Genomic DNA, 19513 nt, shown 5'->3' on the forward strand with positions numbered 1-19513 from the left:
TCGTGCACTTTCAGGGTCTACCTGCTTTATAGCCTGCAGCGCCTCCTGAAGGTTCAATGCATAATCCCGTATGCTATCCTGCGGTCTTTGTTTGCAGTTGTAAAACCTCATTCTTAGCTCAGCTACAGTAGGAGTTCGAAAAGCAGCTTTTAAATTAGCAAATATCTTGGTTATTGTCCTTTTATCTGTATTCAGCCAGGATTTAACCTCTCGCTCTGCTGCACCCGTCAGTTGTCCCAGCAAAACAGACACTATTTTCTTGTCAGTCATAGAGTATATATCCAGGAAATTGCACATCTTTTCTCTAAATTCAGCTAGGGTATTGGGCTCCCCAGCATATTGCGGTAACCATGCCGCCCCTGGGACATACGGCAGAGCAAGCGGCATGATCGGGGCTACAGCTTCAGGTGCTGCAGTTGCTCCAGCGGTATCAGCATCACCTTGCATCTCCATCCTCACTGTGGCGCAGTTAGTTTTTCAAATGCTCAAAATGGCGGCAAAGTTCAGTTATTATTAAACAGTTTTCAAGGCACATGTTACCCAGGGTTACTGGGCCTTGTCCAGATCTTGTTCGTGACGCCAATGGCTGACCCGCCCCAGGGCCGTGGGGTACTCGGTTCCGACTGTTGGTTAATGGGATTATGTCACGGAGGCCTGTGCCCGGTTCCATGGCCCAGGTGGTCGCTGAAAGTCAATAAATAATAAAAATAAAAAAATAAAAAAATAAATAAATAAATAAAAGTATTTCGTGACGCCACCTATGGTTCCAGTATGGTTACTGGGGCTGCAGGTCAGACCTCTGGGTTGATGGTTAGGCAGCCAGTTGTTTATGCTTCCCATAGGAGAAGAGGGGTCCCCAGGGCAGTTTTAGTAGTACACAGATATGGCGGTTTTTCTTCACAGACTTTTCAACTGTCACTTTAGTGCAGCAGCCTATGGCTCCTCAGATGAAGAAATAATGTGCGTCACACCAATTCATTAACTCTGACCAGATTTTACTTGCAGGTGTTAAAAAGGAGTTCAGTTTCTGATGTTACAGTTTTTGGTGATCTGGGAACAGTTCAGGATCTCTGTACCAGGTCAGTTGTGTGGCCTCCCTGCTGCGCTATGTTTCTCCTTGGTACTAGGCTGCCTGTAGCTATACCTTGTCCCTCTCTCACTGTCTTCAACTGTATGGCAGGCGGCGGGAACTTCTCTAAGGGGCACTGCTGTACTCACTGCGATCCCTAAGCTCTGTGTAGCGGCTTTGCCTTCAGGTGCTGCTGCGGCCAGGAGATCTGCAGTCTCCCTGGCCCTCGGTCTTTATTGCTGGGCAGATTAGATCCCTCACAATCTCGGACGCCGGTGTCCGATAATCAGCGCTGTTCCTTGGGGATGAACCGGTCTGGCTCCACCTCCCCGGTCACTCCTCTTTTGCCTCACTCTTGATCCCTCAGGTGGTCACACAGTTACTTGTGCGGGCTAAGCACTGCCCTCTCCATTTTGATGTCTCCCCTCACTCTCTGCTCGCACAGTCTCCTTTTCTCCAACTGTCAAGTGTCTCTCTGACTCAGCCTCCAAACCTGGATTTAAAGGGGACCTCACCTGAACTCGACTTGTAGAGCTCCCCCTCCAGGCTTGAAGTGGAAATGTTGTATGTGGGATTACCTAATGTGGAGATCCTTCCCTGCCCAGGTACAGGTATATTTGTGGCAACTGAACACCGGGGTGCCACATAACTATACCATATCTTTTCTTCACAGTCACATTCATTAGCATATTAATACCATGTACTACAGCTACCACTGTTATCTTTGACCCAGTCAGTTCTTCTTAGAATTTTTTGTTCTAAAAAATTGGTGCCTTCTATCATTCCCATAGGTCTATTACATCCATATGACCCACACACTGCTTCAATATATGCACTTGTTATTTAACGTTGTAATTTTTATTGTGTTGTGTACGATCGTTTTCTTTGATCAATTTCTGCATTACTGAGATAGAGGATGGCAGTTGTTGCTGATGAGATTATGTTATGGTGTGAAGAGGGAGGAGCTAAAGGCAGCGTTTCCCCCCTCCTCTCTCGTCTATCGGCATAGAATCTCATCAGTAACAATTGCCATCTCCTTTCAGTAATGGAAAAGTCTGCACTGAATACAGATTTTACCTCAGAATTGAGAATTTTGATAAGGAATTCTGGCAGAGAAAGAAGCAGATTTCTCGGATAAGATCTATTATAAAGTGCCTTATTTTCATGTGTACTATTGATTTATGAAATAAATATTAAAACAGTTACACTTGAAGATTAACAACCAAAAAGGTGCTTCAACTATCATCAGGACCCCAAATAAGTTGTGATATAGTTTTGAAACATTCCATCAATTAACACTTTCAATTTATTCAAACTACTGTCCAAGAAGTTTTAATTATGTGTTTGATCCCTGAAAATTAAGCAATTTCATATACCGTAATTTTCTGATTATAAGAAGCACATATCCTCCCAAAAATTTGGGAGGAAAATGAGGGGTGCGTCTTAAAATTCTAATATAGCTTACAGGAAGGTGGAGAATTGGAGGGGGGCTTCTTGTGGATGCGGATGGCTCTCTGTGCACCTGACTGACTATGCAGGTGGCCGACTGCCTCTCTGTGTGGTCGGCAGGCTTCTTCTCTGTATGGGCGGCCTGCTGCCTCTCTCTGCGGACAGACGGCTGCTTCTCTGTGTGGGCAGGCAGCTGCTTATCTTTGCAAGCAGGTGCATGCCTCTCTGTGCAGGCAGGCGGCTGCTTCTCTGTGCAGGCAGTGGCCAACTGGCTGTGTGGGCTGCAGAAGCTGTGGTGGCTGTGCAGTGGGTGTCCCAGATGCTCTGGATTAAAATGATGGCGCCTGGAGTCAGTTCATGCACAAATAGAGCTCTCGGCTGAGAGCTTCATCTGCACACACACCGTTCTGGGCACCATTTCATTGAAGCCTGGACTACCAACAAAGCCTCTGGGACACTCGCCGCACCGGCCTGCTCCACACAGCCACTGCAGCTTTCGCTGACAGCACAGACCCCACCACTGCGAGCACAGACACCACCAGTACCGCATATGCCTCCTGAGACTCCCCTCCACCACCGCTGCCGCCCCTCTCCACCAGTAAGACAGCACCGGAGTATAAGACGGTCCCTATTTTTTTTTACCTTTTTTATCTCTAAATTTGGGGTGCATGTTATAATCCGGTGCGTCTTATAAAATGAAAAATACAGTAATTCAGCATTAAATTTGCAGTTTTTCAATTAATGTCAATGCAATAGAAGTGATGTTGATGAAAAGAATGTTGTTGAAAAAAAAACAATGTAGCTGAGAATATTTCTAGAAGAAACTGTGTGCTTTGTGATTTCCATTTGTACTGCTAAAATAGAAATATAAATAGAGACACTGACGCTGAAAACAGAAGATTTTGACATTTTACTTCAGAGTTTTAGCCCACAAAAATCTTTCTCTGAAATATTTACTATATAAATCTGGATACTGTTTTCTTTTTTTCATTTTTCTGTTGCTGTTTCCAGAATGGTAACCAGAGTGATCTGATATATAGGATGCTTTAATTTAAAAAAAAAAAAGTAGGTTTGTATTTGTTTCTAACCTTTAGTAATTGAAATATTGCATGCCTCTTGGTTGTTTTTAGGGAATTTTTCAAGAAACATAAATATACTGTATTTGTTAGAGTCTGCATAAGTTAGACTCTTTATTTTTTTTTTTTACAGAATTGTACCTTCCTCCTACATTTTACATTGGTCAAGGTTTATGGTAATTATCTGGTTCATATAATGAAATTATGTTGAATAGATTTCAAACCTACTATAGCATGTCGTGACAACTTCCGGATAATACAAGTATTGAAACACATAATAAATACACATTCCTAATTACTATGATTCTTAGAGATGAGTGGATAGATCAGCTGCAGATTGACTTTCTCCATTGTGATAGTTCCCGAAACGTGCATGACCTAGTATATTTGCACAATTTGCATGTCAATTTGAGAGTATCGAAAAAAACCAGAGCCATACTATTTCCTATTTGTCAAATTGCTGAAGATTGCATTAGCCAGAGAGCTAGCTCATGACAATAAGTGTGGCCAAACAGGCTTCTCTATAATTTCATGCTGCTTTCCAATCACATGGTCTAGTGAAGCAAATAAGGGGCGACATTCACAGGTATAACAAAAGATGAGGTCAGGAAAAGCAGTGCCATTTCAGGATTTTACAACCTATGGATAGAAAGTCAGAGTGTGCAGCTCATTACATGAAGAGGTGTAAAAATGCCTAGATCTGACTTTGGGGAACTACTGCTGTTCTGTGCTGAACTCATGGAAAATGTCCCTGGGAAAAGATTCCTAGTCTGTGAAAAATAACATAAGGCTTTACGTGATAGAGAGATTCTGACCCGCATAGTCAGTGTGAAATTGAAAATGGGAGTCTCAGTCTGTGAATAATAACACAAGGACTGAAGTGATGTGGAGGTTCTGGACCTGCATAGTCAGTGTGACTGTGAATTTATTGGTTTGTATCATGCTAGAATACAGTACATCAGTAGCACATTTTTTTTTCTCAAATCACTACAATCAAGAAGTTTAAAACTACCATGTCCTAATTTTGAGACTGAAGAAAAATACTGAAGCAAAGAAAAAATTGAAAAAATTTCACTACTAATTGAAAAGCCATTACTTTGCTTTCAAACAGCTAACCTGTACCTAATTCCTGAATAAAGGGATGGCTTGGGAAATTCCTGACCTAGGTCATACTGGGTACATGCTGGCTTTCATAGACTACTGTGACTAAAGCCACAGTGATTGCATAAAGGTTCCGGCTGCTTCTGACTGCACAGCATTGGGACTCGTGGCCACAATCCTGAATCACAGCAAATCCAATGTATAAGGCATTGAAATTACCTTAACATTGAGGTCCAGCTATTATTGGTGCACAAACAGCTGGAGCCTGGCAATGGTGGAGTCATGAGACCCAGCACTGATTAGAGCGATCGTATGATGATGCATCATCATTCCAATCAGTGAGCAGAGACGTGGTCTGACCTCACAGTGACTGCTCTGCTCCGCCTCCAGCTTGGAGATTTGTGTAGAGCGGTCACTGTTCTTCTGCTGATCTGCTGGGATTTGTTGTTTCCCTTTTCTCCCCTTTGCCCCCTTAACTGCTCTCCCAAACCCCTTCTTCATCCGCCTTCTGGTGCCAAGCACTGATCAGTACTTCGTTGCTAATCAGTGCTTGATCGCTCAATTTATGGCTGTGTTTTTCTATTGCAGCACTTCCGTGCATGTCATGCATATCACTAATCAGCATACGTGCTTGCTTTTGGCTAAGATTTTTTTTTTTCTCCATTATTTTCCCCTTTTTGCATCACATCCATGATTGTGTTCTGCAGTCACCAAGTCACTGATCAGTTACGCACATCCATGATCAGCATCCTTTCTTACTTTAGGCTTAGGATGTCTTTTTTCTTTTCTACTTTTCTCCCTTTTACACCACATAAGTGCATGCTTTCTGCAGCTGCTGAGTGCTGATCATTGATGCACATCACTGATCGACATCTGGGCTCGCCTTTGTCTTAGGACTTTTTTTGTTGTTCTTGTCCATTTTCCCCCCTTTTTGCAGCACATCTGTGCATGCTTCCTGCAGCAGCCGAACGCTAATCAGTGACGCACATCACTGATCTGAATCTGTGCTTGCTTTTGGCTTAGCACTTTTTTTTTCCTGTTTGTTTTTTTTCCCCAGTTTTGCATGACATCCGTGCATGCCTCCTGCAGCCATTGGAACTGTGATCAGTGATGCACATCTCTGATCGGCCTCTGGTGTTTGGTTTCCAAAAAAGGCAAAATAAGAATCAGATAAAAATAATAATTGAGATTAGATTAGAAACAGTATCTTTTTTATTTTGCCAAATTTTTATATTCTCCTTTTTATTTTATTCTTTATCTTTTTCTTTCTAGATTATTTTCTTCTATTTTTTTTTTCCTTTTTTTGTCAAATAAATCAAAAAAGTTTACAATAAACACTCACACACACACACCGGAATAAAATGTTTTATTTTTACACCCGAAAAATAAAATGTCCTTCTCATTTGAAAGACAATATTCAGTAGAGGAGGCATACATTGTTCTTGCCTCTGACACTAATAATGACAAAGAGGATCCCACCTTCCTTTGTTTTGTGTTCTCTTCCTCTAGTGATACCGAAACCCCGTATCTATATCCCAGGACACCAAGTGAGCCACCACTCACCATTAATGACCCCAACACAACCATTAATGACCCCATTTGCACTTGACTCCCTGAAGATTATGAGTAGAGATGAGCGAACCGGTCGCGGTTCGGCTCGAGGTTGGTTCGCCGAACGGACCTCCCGTTCGAGTTCGGTTCGTCGAACGTTCGACGAACCGAACTCGAACTGCATAGGAAACAATGGCAGGCAATCACAAACACAGAAAAACACCTAGAAAACACCCTCAAAGGTGTCCAAAAGGTCACAAACAACTCACAACACATGGGAAAGTGACAAGGACATATACTCATGCGAAAACAAAAGAGCTGGACAAGGAAAAAGAGGAGGACACACAGATATATGAGTATATGCAAGGAAACATGCCATTATTGTGCAACTTGAGCCCTGCTCATTCTTGGCTTCCAATCTTGATAAATTGCCTGAGCTCGCCACGTACGTCTTGGGGATCTTGTCGTGTCCTGCAGCCAGCGTTCTCTCGGAACCTGTCTTCAGTGCTGCTGTGGGTCTGCTGGCAGATAAGCACACGTGTCTGTCCACTGACAATGTGGACATGGCTCTCAGAGGACTTTTCTTCCCCGGGGTCAGCCAGGGGACGGGAAAGGCACGCGTATTTTTGAGAGTGCTTCATGCAAAGCATCTTTTTCTTTTTCAAAAGGGGGCTCAACCGATGCCAGTCAAGTGGGGTGTGTGTGGCCCAGTGAGTGGCAACGAGGGAGACTGTGGTTGGAGTCCCCTCGCTATGTTTCTAAAAGAACCAAGATGAACAAGTCATGGCTCTCAGAGGACTTTTCTTCCCCGGGGTCAGCCAGGGGACGGGAAAGGCACGCGTATTTTTGAGAGTGCTTCATGCAAAGCATCTTTTTCTTTTTCAAAAGGGGGCTCAACCGATGCCAGTCAAGTGGGGTGTGTGTTGCCCAGTGAGTGGCAACGAGGGAGACTGTGGTTGGAGTCCCCTCGCTGTGTTTCTAAAAGAACCAAGATGAACAAGTCATGGCTCTCAGAGGACTTTTCTTCCCCGGGGTCAGCCAGGGGACGGGAAAGGCACGCGTATTTTTGAGAGTGCTTCATGCAAAGCATCTTTTTCTTTTTCAAAAGGGGGCTCAACCGATGCCAGTCAAGTGGGGTGTGTGTGGCCCAGTGAGTGGCAACGAGGGAGACTGTGGTTGGAGTCCCCTCGCTGTGTTTCTAAAAGAACCAAGATGAACAAGTCATGGCTCTCAGAGGACTTTTCTTCCCCGGGGTCAGCCAGGGGACGGGAAAGGCACGCGTATTTTTGAGAGTGCTTCATGCAAAGCATCTTTTTCTTTTTCAAAAGGGGGCTCAACCGATGCCAGTCAAGTGGGGTGTGTGTGGCCCAGTGAGTGGCAACGAGGGAGACTGTGGTTGGAGTCCCCTCGCTGTGTTTCTAAAAGAACCAAGATGAACAAGTCATGGCTCTCAGAGGACTTTTCTTCCCCGGGGTCAGCCAGGGGACGGGAAAGGCACGCGTATTTTTGAGAGTGCTTCATGCAAAGCATCTTTTTCTTTTTCAAAAGGGGGCTCAACCGATGCCAGTCAAGTGGGGTGTGTGTGGCCCAGTGAGTGGCAACGAGGGAGACTGTGGTTGGAGTCCCCTCGCTGTGTTTCTAAAAGAACCAAGATGAACAAGTCATGGCTCTCAGAGGACTTTTCTTCCCCGGGGTCAGCCAGGGGACGGGAAAGGCACGCGTATTTTTGAGAGTGCTTCATGCAAAGCATCTTTTTCTTTTTCAAAAGGGGGCTCAACCGATGCCAGTCAAGTGGGGTGTGTGTGGCCCAGTGAGTGGCAACGAGGGAGACTGTGGTTGGAGTCCCCTCGCTGTGTTTCTACAAGAACCAAGATGAACAAGTCATGGCTCTCAGAGGACTTTTCTTCCCCGGGGTCAGCCAGGGGACGGGAAAGGCACACGTATTTTTGAGAGTGCTTCATGCAAAGCATCTTTTTCTTTTTCAAAAGGGGGCTCAACCGATGCCAGTCAAGTGGGGTGTGTGTGGCCCAGTGAGTGGCAACGAGGGAGACTGTGGTTGGAGTCCCCTCGCTGTGTTTCTAAAAGAACCAAGATGAACAAGTCATGGCTCTCAGAGGACTTTTCTTCCCCGGGGTCAGCCAGGGGACGGGAAAGGCACGCGTATTTTTGAGAGTGCTTCATGCAAAGCATCTTTTTCTTTTTCAAAAGGGGGCTCAACCGATGCCAGTCAAGTGGGGTGTGTGTGGCCCAGTGAGTGGCAACGAGGGAGACTGTGGTTGGAGTCCCCTCGCTGTGTTTCTAAAAGAACCAAGATGAACAAGTCATGGCTCTCAGAGGACTTTTCTTCCCCGGGGTCAGCCAGGGGACGGGAAAGGCACGCGTATTTTTGAGAGTGCTTCATGCAAAGCATCTTTTTCTTTTTCAAAAGGGGGCTCAACCGATGTCAGTCAAGTGGGGTGTGTGTGGCCCAGTGAGTGGCAACGAGGGAGACTGTGGTTGGAGTCCCCTCGCTGTGTTTCTAAAAGAACCAAGATGAACAAGTCATGGCTCTCAGAGGACTTTTCTTCCCCTGGGTCAGCCAGGGGACGGGAAAGGCACGCGTATTTTTGAGAGTGCTTCATGCAAAGCATCTTTTTCTTTTTCAAAAGGGGGCTCAACCGATGCCAGTCAAGTGGGGTGTGTGTGGCCCAGTGAGTGGCAACGAGGGAGACTGTGGTTGGAGTCCCCTCGCTGTGTTTCTAAAAGAACCAAGATGAACAAGTCATGGCTCTCAGAGGACTTTTCTTCCCCGGGGTCAGCCAGGGGACGGGAAAGGCACGCGTATTTTTGAGAGTGCTTCATGCAAAGCATCTTTTTCTTTTTCAAAAGGGGGCTCAACCGATGCCAGTCAAGTGGGGTGTGTGTGGCCCAGTGAGTGGCAACGAGGGAGACTGTGGTTGGAGTCCCCTCGCTGTGTTTCTAAAAGAACCAAGATGAACAAGTCATGGCTCTCAGAGGACTTTTCTTCCCCGGGGTCAGCCAGGGGACGGGAAAGGCACGCGTATTTTTGAGAGTGCTTCATGCAAAGCATCTTTTTCTTTTTCAAAAGGGGGCTCAACCGATGCCAGTCAAGTGGGGTGTGTGTGGCCCAGTGAGTGGCAACGAGGGAGACTGTGGTTGGAGTCCCCTCGCTGTGTTTCTAAAAGAACTAAGATGAACAAGTCATGGCTCTCAGAGGACTTTTCTTCCCCGGGGTCAGCCAGGGGACGGGAAAGGCACGCGTATTTTTGAGAGTGCTTCATGCAAAGCATCTTTTTCTTTTTCAAAAGGGGGCTCAACCGATGCCAGTCAAGTGGGGTGTGTGTGGCCCAGTGAGTGGCAACGAGGGAGACTGTGGTTGGAGTCCCCTCGCTGTGTTTCTAAAAGAACCAAGATGAACAAGTCATGGCTCTCAGAGGACTTTTCTTCCCCGGGATCAGCCAGGGGACGGGAAAGGCACGCGTATTTTTGAGAGTGCTTCATGCAAAGCATCTTTTTCTTTTTCAAAAGGGGGCTCAACCGATGCCAGTCAAGTGGGGTGTGTGTGGCCCAGTGAGTGGCAACGAGGGAGACTGTGGTTGGAGTCCCCTCGCTGTGTTTCTAAAAGAACCAAGATGAACAAGTCATGGCTCTCAGAGGACTTTTCTTCCCCAGGGTCAGCCAGGGGACGGGAAAGGCACGCGTATTTTTGAGAGTGCTTCATGCAAAGCATCTTTTTCTTTTTCAAAAGGGGGCTCAACCGATGCCAGTCAAGTGGGGTGTGTGTGGCCCAGTGAGTGGCAACGAGGGAGACTGTGGTTGGAGTCCCCTCGCTGTGTTATACATGCTTTTAGAAGGGCATGACATGGCTTGGAGGTTGACTTTCATAAAATGCAAACTGTTGGCTACCAAAATGCTGCCTTTCCAACAACTGTGGTTATAGGCAATGAGGAACATACTGATGAAGATGAGACGCAGATACCCGATTGGGATGACAACTTAAATATTCGGTCAGGGCAAGAAGAAACTCGGTCTGAGGGGGAGGGGAGTGCAAACACAACAATTGATGATGAAGTTCTAGATCCCACCTACTGTCAACCCACAGTCAGACACTCGAGGAGGTCAATAGAGGCGGTTGAGGAGGATGCAACCGACGTCGAAGTAACCTGGCGCCTTCCTGGACACAGTCGGAGCACTGGTAGCACGTCTACAACTGCATCCTCAGCCACCACTCTGCCTCTGAGCATTATTCGGGGTGGATCAACAGGTCGCATGGCATCTAAGCCTTGCCTAGCCTGGTCCTTTTTTGACATAAAAAAAGATCGGCCAAATTATGTGATCTGTAACATTTGCCATGGTTATCTTAGTAGAGGTCAAAACCTCAGCAGTTTGACAACTTCTTCCATGAATCGTCACATGAATAAATATCATATGGCCTGGTGGGAAGCTCACCGTGCTGCAATGCGGCCTAGTGGAGCCAACCATCCACCGCCTGCCCCTTCCAGGGCATCCGCGCGCTCGTCATCTTCTAGGACTGTGGGGACAGCTGTCACACCTGTTTTTCCACCCACAACTTCCACCACTGTAACCGCAACAGGCAGTTTGCTTGGTAGGTCGTCAGTTGGTTTGGAAGGGGAAACAAGTGAGTGTGTACAGCTCTCTCAGACATCGATAGCACCAACTTTGGATGAAGGCAACATCATGTCTCCGCCTGCACTTTCCTCCCAAAGCTGCATTTTTCCAGGGACACCCTACTCAACACCGTCTACACACAGCAGCCAGATCTCTGTCCCTCAGATGTGGTCAAATAAAAGGCCACTTCCTTCGACCCATGACAAAGCGAAGAGGTTGACTCTATCCCTCTGTAAGCTGTTGGCTACAGAAATGCTGCCTTTCCGCCTAGTGGACACACAGGATTTTAGAGACCTTATATCTGTCGCTGTGCCCCAGTACCAGATGCCTAGTCGCCACTACTTCTCTAAGAAAGGTGTGCCCGCGCTACACCAGCATGTCGCACACAATATCACCGCTTCCTTGAGAAACTCTGTGTGTGAACGGGTGAATTTCAGCACCGATACTTGGACCAGTAAGCATGGACAGGGACGTTACATGTCGCTGACTGGGCACTGGGTAACTATGGTGATAGATGGTGAAGGGTCTGCTGCACAAGTCTTGCCGTCCCCACGACTTGTGTGTCAATCCTCTGTCTGTCCAAGTTCCGCCACTGCTTCTGCATCCTCCACCTCATCTGGGTCCTCCACCTCCGCCCCAAGCCTGCCTGGTCAGGCCACCAGCGTTCTCACTGCGCAGAAGGAATCACGCACCCCTCATTACTATGCTGGCAGCAGAGCGCAACGGCATCAGGCGGTCTTTAGCTTGACATGTCTTGGGAATAAGAGTCACACAGCTGAGGAGTTGTGGTCAGCTCTGCGGTCCGAGTTTAATAAATGGTTGTCTCCACTCAACCTGCAGCCTGGTAAGGCCGTGTGCGACAATGCTGCAAACCTGGGTGCGGCCCTTCAACTGGGCAAGGTGACACACGTGCCTTGTATGGCTCACGTGTTGAACCTTGTTGTCCAGCAATTTTTAACACACTATCCCGGCCTAGATGGCCTTCTGACCAGGGCACGGAAACTGTCTGCAGTGCTCACTTCCGCCGTTCAAGCGCCGCAGCTGAGCGACTTGCATCGCTCCAGAAGTCTTTCGGCCTGCCGGTTCATCGCCTGAAATGCGATGTGGCGACACGCTGGAATTCAACTCTCCACATGTTACAGCGACTGTGGCAGCACCGCAGAGCCCTGGTGCAATACGTCATGACGTATAGCCTGGGCCAACGAGATGCAGAGGTGGGGCAGATCACCCTGATGGAGTGATCTCAGATCACGGACCTATGCACCCTTCTGCACAGTTTCGACATGGCGACGAATATGTTTAGCGCTGACAATGCCATTATCAGCATGACGATTACAGTCATTTACATGCTGGAGCACACGCTAAACACTATTCGGAGTCAGGGGGTGGGACAACAGGAAGGGGAGGAACTACAGGAGGATTCATATGCGCAAGACACAACAACATCACCAAGGTCCAGACGTTCATCATCACCAACGCGGCAGGCATGGGACCATGGGGGACAGGGATCAACAAGGGCGCATGGTAGCAGGCGAGATGTTGAGGAAGGTGCAGGAGGACATGAAGATATGGAGGACGAACTGTCCATGGACATGGAAGACTCAGCTGATGAGGGGGACCTTGGTCAAATTTAAGTTGAAAGAGGTTGGGGGGAGATGACAGAGGAAGAAAGAACGGTTAGCACCTCTATGCCACAAACACAGCGTGGACTTGGTCCGCATGGCTGCGCAAGACACATGAGTGCCTTCTTGTTGCACTACCTCCAACATGACCCTCGTATTGTCAAAATTAGAAGTGATGATGACTACTGGCTTGCCACACTATTAGATCCCTGGGACAAGTCCAAATTTTGTGACATAATTCCACCCATAGAAAGGGACGCACGTATGCAGGAGTATCAGCAGAAGCTGTTACTCGATCTTAGCTCGGCTTTTCCACCAAACAACCGTGCAGGTGAAGGGAGTGATTCTCCCAGTTGTAACTTGACAAACATGGGACGGCCTCGTCATCTTCAACAGTCTACCCGTACCAGTAGGACCGTATCTGGTGCTGGTAACAGCAATTTTATGGAATCTTTTCATAATTTTTTTAGACCCTCCTTTGCAAGGCCACCAGAGACATCAAGTGTGTCACATAGTCAACGGATGGAGAGGATGATACAGGAGTATCTCCAAATGAACATCGATGCAATGACTTTGCAAATGGAGCCTTGCTCCTTTTGTGCTTCAAATCTAGAAAAATGTCAAGAGCTCTCCAGTTACGCCTTGAAGATTTTGTCGTGTCCAGCTGCCAGCGTTGTCTCTGAACGTGTCTTCAGTGCTGCTGGGTGTGTGCTGACAGATAAGCGCACGCGTCTGTCCAGTGACAATGTGGACAGACTGACGTTCATCAAAATGAACAAGTCATGGATCCAGAAGGAATTTACTACCCCTGTGTCATCCTGGGGAGAGTAAATGCTTGTGGATTTGGAATGTGCTTGATGCAAATCAAAACATCCTGTTTGCAACTAGGGCACAAGTCCTGCCACTGATGGGGTGTCTGTGTGCCCAATTTGGGGAAAAAAGGTAGACTCCGCTTGGAGTAACCCTTGCTTGCTGTGTTTTTTAAAAATGATACAAGATGAACAGATCTGAAGGCAAGATGAAGGCAACATCATGTCTCCGCCTGCACTTTTCTCACAAACCTGCCTTTTTCCAGGGACACCCTACTCAACACCGTCTACAGACAGCAGCCAGATCTCTGTCCCTCAGATGTGGTCAAATAAAAGGCCACTTACTGCGACCCATGACAAAGCTAAGTGGTTGACTCTATCCCTCTGTAAGCTGTTGGCTACCGAAATGCTGCCTTTACGCGTAGTGGACACACAGGATTTTACAGACCTTATGTCTGTCGCTGTGCCCCAGTACCAGATGCCCAATCACCACTGCTTCTCCAAGAAAAGCATGCCCGCGCTACACCAGCATGTCGCACACAACATCACCACTTCCTTGAGAAAATCTGTGTGCGACAGGGTGCATTTCAACACAGATACTTGGACCAGTAAGCATAGACAGGGTCATTACATGTCACTGACTGGGCACTGGCAAACTATGGTGAGAGATGGAGAAGGGTCTGCTGTACAAGTCTTGCCGTTCCCACGAGTTGTTTCTATCCTTGTTCTGTATGTAGAAGTTAATACACTGCTTCTGCCTCTTCAACCTCGTGTGGGTCCTCTACCTTGGCGCAAACTCTGTGTGGTCAGGCCACCCTTCCTTGCAACTGCGCACAAGGACTACCACACACCTCCTTACTATGCTGGCAGCAGAGCTCAATGCCATCAGGCGGTCAAAGTTTTACTTTGAAATGTATGGGAAATGTGAGTCACACCGCTATTACAGAGAATAGTAGTCAGGCAGGGTCAAAACATTAATTGAGGAACAGGAACAGAATGGGACGGCCAGGAAAGAATCAGAAAACAAGCAGAGGTGAAATGCGTATCGGCCAACAAGGTACATAAACAGCAAGCAGGAAAAGTAGTCAGGTAACAAGCACACAAAATCATAAAACTGAACTGGGGGTAAAATTAACCAGAGGTTCATAGCTATGTCTGGCAGTGGTCTGCAGACAGGATGGGCATAAAAAAGGGTGTGGTGTCTTCCCATTGGTTGTAGCTGAATGATGGTATTTCATCTGTGAGATACCCACCAGCTACATTCAGCCAGAGATTCTGCATCTGTCAAGGTAATGCAGCCCAGTGGGTGAGCATAACCTTCGTCCACCTGCGCCGCTGGCATCGACTACTCTCCCATCATCAGCACTATTCATGAAAGGAACACGTTGTCACCTGGCGACCGGAGTACAAATTGACGGAGCGGACTCCGTTGGTGACTTAACAGCCGTGTGCGGCAATGATGCAAACCTGGCTGCGGGCCATCCTCAGGGCAATGTGACACACGTGCCTTTTTAGGGCTCACGTGTTGAACCGAATTCGCCAGCAATTTTTAAAACACCATCACGGCCTACATGGCCTTGTGCAGTGGGCACGCTCGCTATGTGCTCACTTCCATCGTGCGCACACAGCAGCTCAACAACTTTCATCACTCCGGAAGTCTTAGGGTCTGGCAGTTAAACGCCGTAAATGCGATGTTTCGACACGCAGGAATTGGAATCTGCACATGTTGCAGCGTGTGTGGCAGCACCGCAGAGCCCTGCTGAAATACGGTAAGACATATAGCCTGGGATAACTTGATCCAGAGGTGGTGCAGATCACGCTGCTGGAGTGGTGTCAGATCAAGGACCTATGCACCCTGCTACACAGTTTTGAAATGTCGACGAAGATGTTTAGCACTGGCAATGTCATTCTCAGCGTGACAATTCTGGTCATCTACATGATGGAGCACACTGTAATTATTATTCGGAGTCAGGTGTTGGGACAAGAGGAAGGGGAGGAAGTACAGGAGGAGTCATATGCGGAAGGGATAACAAGATCTACGAGGTCCAGATGGTCAGCGGCACCTATGCGGCAGTCATGGTGAGGGAGAGGGATTAACAAGGGCGCATAGTATGAGCAAAAAGTGTTGATGAAAGTGCAGGAGCCCATGAAGAAATGGAGGACGAACTGGCGATGGGCATGGAAGACTCAGCAGATGAGTGAGAGCTTGCTCACATTTCGGTTGTGCGAGGTTGGGGGGAGAGGGCAGAGGAAGGATGCACGATTCTCACCTCTCTGCCACCAACACACCAAGGACTTGGTCCTCCTGGATGCACAAGACACATGAGCGCCTTCTTGCTGCACTACCTACATGACCCTCGGATTGTATGAATTTGAACTAATCCTGAATACTGGGTTGCCACACTGTTAGATCCCCGGTACAAGACAAAATTTGGCGAACTAATTCCTGCCATAGAAATAGACGCACGTATACAAGAGTATCTGCAGAATGTGGTACGCAATCTTAGATCTACTTGTCCACTAAACACCAGTGCTGCACAGAGTGAATCTCAACGCTTTGTCATGGATAGGAGGAAATGGTCTTTTACTTGTCCACATCGGAGGGACCGAGGGATGGCTGCTGTGCTGAGATGGCGTTGAGTACGGTGTCCCTGCACAGTTGCACTTTTGGTCATATCCCAAAATGAGTTGAAAAAGGACAGATGCTGTTGGAAAGGGGAACAGGTGTGTTGGAAAGGGGAAAAAAGTTTTGGTCCGTGGATTTGGTGGTTAAGCAACTGTAACATTTGCTGAAGAAACAACATCTGTTACAGTGGGACTGGCAGATTTGGATAAAGTGGTATATAATCTGTGACCGCTATATAACGAAAATTAATAAGAAAAGAAAGAGAAAGGTATATATCCCCATCAGCAGTCAGTGTCCACCGTGCTCCCAGTTGGAAAAGGAGAGGTTGGCAACTTGAAGGTTTGGTGGAGGATACAGAGCTGTGTGGCTATGAAACTAATAGTAGCCTGAACCGAGTTAGACACCATTCGGATCTGGAGACTGTGAGCCCTGTTAGCGTCACAGGGTCCACATGCCCACCCAGCCCAGGAACTCCCTGTTAACAACACAGGGGCCATTGAGTACGCTGACCGTGTGCGTAGGGGCCACACCTGTGGACAGCAGGCGCATCAGCAGCAGCAGGCCTGTTAATGCCACTGGGCTGCACAAGCAGGACTGTTAGGACAGGAGCTGGTCTTAACCGTTCTGCGTTACCAACTGTGGTGGTGGCCTGCATCCACCACCCGATCCCTGCCTACCTCTGGCCTAAAGCCGCAATGGGTTCAACACATGGAGGTGTGCTCTTTCGGAGCATAATAGAAGACTGCGCACCTCCTTGTTGGCTCCAGCCCCTTTTATAACCTGGGTCCGCCCCAAACCAGGGTGAACCACAATGCACCTCCTGGAGACAAAAGTAGAGTGACACGTCATGAGTGGCATAACTAGCGTCCTATTTGGAAACGCAACTTCAATGATGACCTCATGGCTGCCATGACCCAAACACCTCACCAGTCATCGTCTGAGCATCAATAATGCGGTGACAAGTCATAGGTGTGGGCCTCTGCAAGCCATTTGGGAGGACACCTGATGCCCTGTGGTCTATATGGGACCCCCACATCAGGGCCAGGGCCAAAGAGTTCATTACCGGACCTAGTCTCTGATGCAGGAAGTGCCTGAGCATGCTCAGTAGCATGAAATACAGTCTCTGAAAAAAGACTATCAGCTTTAGCATGGTGTCTATGCCCAAAACAGGACTTATACCTGGCACGGAATGCAAGCACCTGTGCAAAGAGGCTTTTCACACTTAGTGTGGGAGCATGCGCTGTATCCCGAAATGAAAACTTAGCGTCAGGAATGGCACAGTCAGGCTGAGCATACTCACTAGGCGAAACACTGTAATTATGCTGCAGCTGGGGTACATCGGCACACGCATGCGCACTAGCTGCCTCTCCACACTTAGACGTGGAGGGGAAATTTGTCTTGGAGATGCTGTCTATGAACAGAAGGAAAAGCTAAAGGAAGCCTGACTTTCTATCCCTCCGAATTATGAAATGCAGCAATGAATTCCATGAGTTTGCTATAACATTAGCGTAGCAAAATGTGCATGAGGGTGTGATGTAGAGGTGCTAGAAATAGCTTGTCACCAGTGGGGCACTAATGGAATACAACAGCCAGTTCTATGATGCCACAAAATGGCAGTATTTTGTGCTATCATTATAGCTTATTAAAAACAGAGCACGAGGTTGTCATGCAGAGGTGCTGCACATAGATTTGCAGTAGTGTGAATAGACAAAAGTACAATAGCCACGTTTAGGATACAACTAGGTACAGTGAGTGTTTGCTAGTATAATGGCTGAGTTTAAAAAAGTTTGAGTGTGCAATGCAGGCAGATGTCCTGCAAATAACGTTCCAATACTGTGAATTGACAAAAGTACAATAGCCACGTTTAGGATACAACTAGGTACAGTGAGTGTTTGCTAGTATAATGGCTGAGTTTAAAAAAGTTTGAGTGTGCAAGGCAGGCAGATGTCCTGCAAATAACGTTCCAATACTGTGAATTGACAAAAGTACAATAGCCACGTTTAGGATACAACTAGGTACAGTGAGTGTTTGCTAGTATAATGGCTGAGTTTAAAAAAGTTTGAGTGTGCAATGCAGGCAGACGTGCTGCAAATAACGTTCCAATACTGTGAATTGACAAAAGTACAATAGCCACGTTTAGGATACAACTAGGTACAGTGAGTGTTTGCTAGTATAATGGCTGAGTTTAAAAAAGTTTGAGTGTGCAAGGCAGGCAGATGTCCTGCAAATAACGTTCCAATACTGTGAATTGACAAAAGTACAATAGCCACGTTTAGGATACAACTAGGTACAGTGAGTGTTTGCTAGTATAATGGCTGAGTTTAAAAAAGTTTGAGTGTGCAATGCAGGCAGACGTGCTGCTAATAACGTTCCAATACTGTGAATTGACAAAAGTACAATAGCCACGTTTAGGATACAACTAGGTACAGTGAGTGTTTGCTAGTATAATGGCTGAGTTTAAAAAAGTTTGAGTGTGCAATGCAGGCAGACGTGCTGCAAATAACGTTCCAATACTGTGAATTGACAAAAGTACAATAGCCACGTTTAGGATACAACTAGGTACAGTGAGTGTTTGCTAGTATAATGGCTGAGTTTAAAAAAGTTTGAGTGTGCAATGCAGGCAGATGTCCTGCAAATAACGTTCCAATACTGTGAATTGACAAAAGTACAATAGCCACGTTTAGGATACAACTAGGTACAGTGAGTGTTTGCTAGTATAATGGCTGAGTTTAAAAAAGTTTGAGTGTGCAATGCAGGCAGACGTCCTGCAAATAACGTTCCAATACTGTGAATTGACAAAAGTACAATAGCCACGTTTAGGATACAACTAGGTACAGTGAGTGTTTGCTAGTATAATGGCTGAGTTTAAAAAAGTTTGAGTGTGCAATGCAGGCAGACGTGCTGCAAATAACGTTCCAATACTGTGAATTGACAAAAGTACAATAGCCACGTTTAGGATACAACTAGGTACAGTGAGTGTTTGCTAGTATAATGGCTGAGTTTAAAAAAGTTTGAGTGTGCAATGCAGGCAGATGTCCTGCAAATAACGTTCCAATACTGTGAATTGACAAAAGTACAATAGCCACGTTTAGGATACAACTAGGTACAGTGAGTGTTTGCTAGTATAATGGCTGAGTTTAAAAAAGTTTGAGTGTGCAATGCAGGCAGACGTGCTGCAAATAACGTTCCAATACTGTGAATTGACAAAAGTACAATAGCCACGTTTAGGATACAACTAGGTACAGTGAGTGTTTGCTAGTATAATGGCTGAGTTTAAAAAAGTTTGAGTGTGCAATGCAGGCAGACGTCCTGCAAATAACGTTCCAATACTGTGAATTGACAAAAGTACAATAGCCACGTTTAGGATACAACTAGGTACAGTGAGTGTTTGCTAGTATAATGGCTGAGTTTAAAAAAGTTTGAGTGTGCAATGCAGGCAGACGTGCTGCAAATAACGTTCCAATACTGTGAATTGACAAAAGTACAATAGCCACGTTTAGGATACAACTAGGTACAGTGAGTGTTTGCTAGTATAATGGCTGAGTTTAAAAAAGTTTGAGTGTGCAATGCAGGCAGACGTC

This window comes from Anomaloglossus baeobatrachus, chromosome 1 (genome assembly GCF_048569485.1).
Source record: "Anomaloglossus baeobatrachus isolate aAnoBae1 chromosome 1, aAnoBae1.hap1, whole genome shotgun sequence".
Classification (NCBI taxonomy): Eukaryota; Metazoa; Chordata; class Amphibia; order Anura; family Aromobatidae; genus Anomaloglossus; species Anomaloglossus baeobatrachus.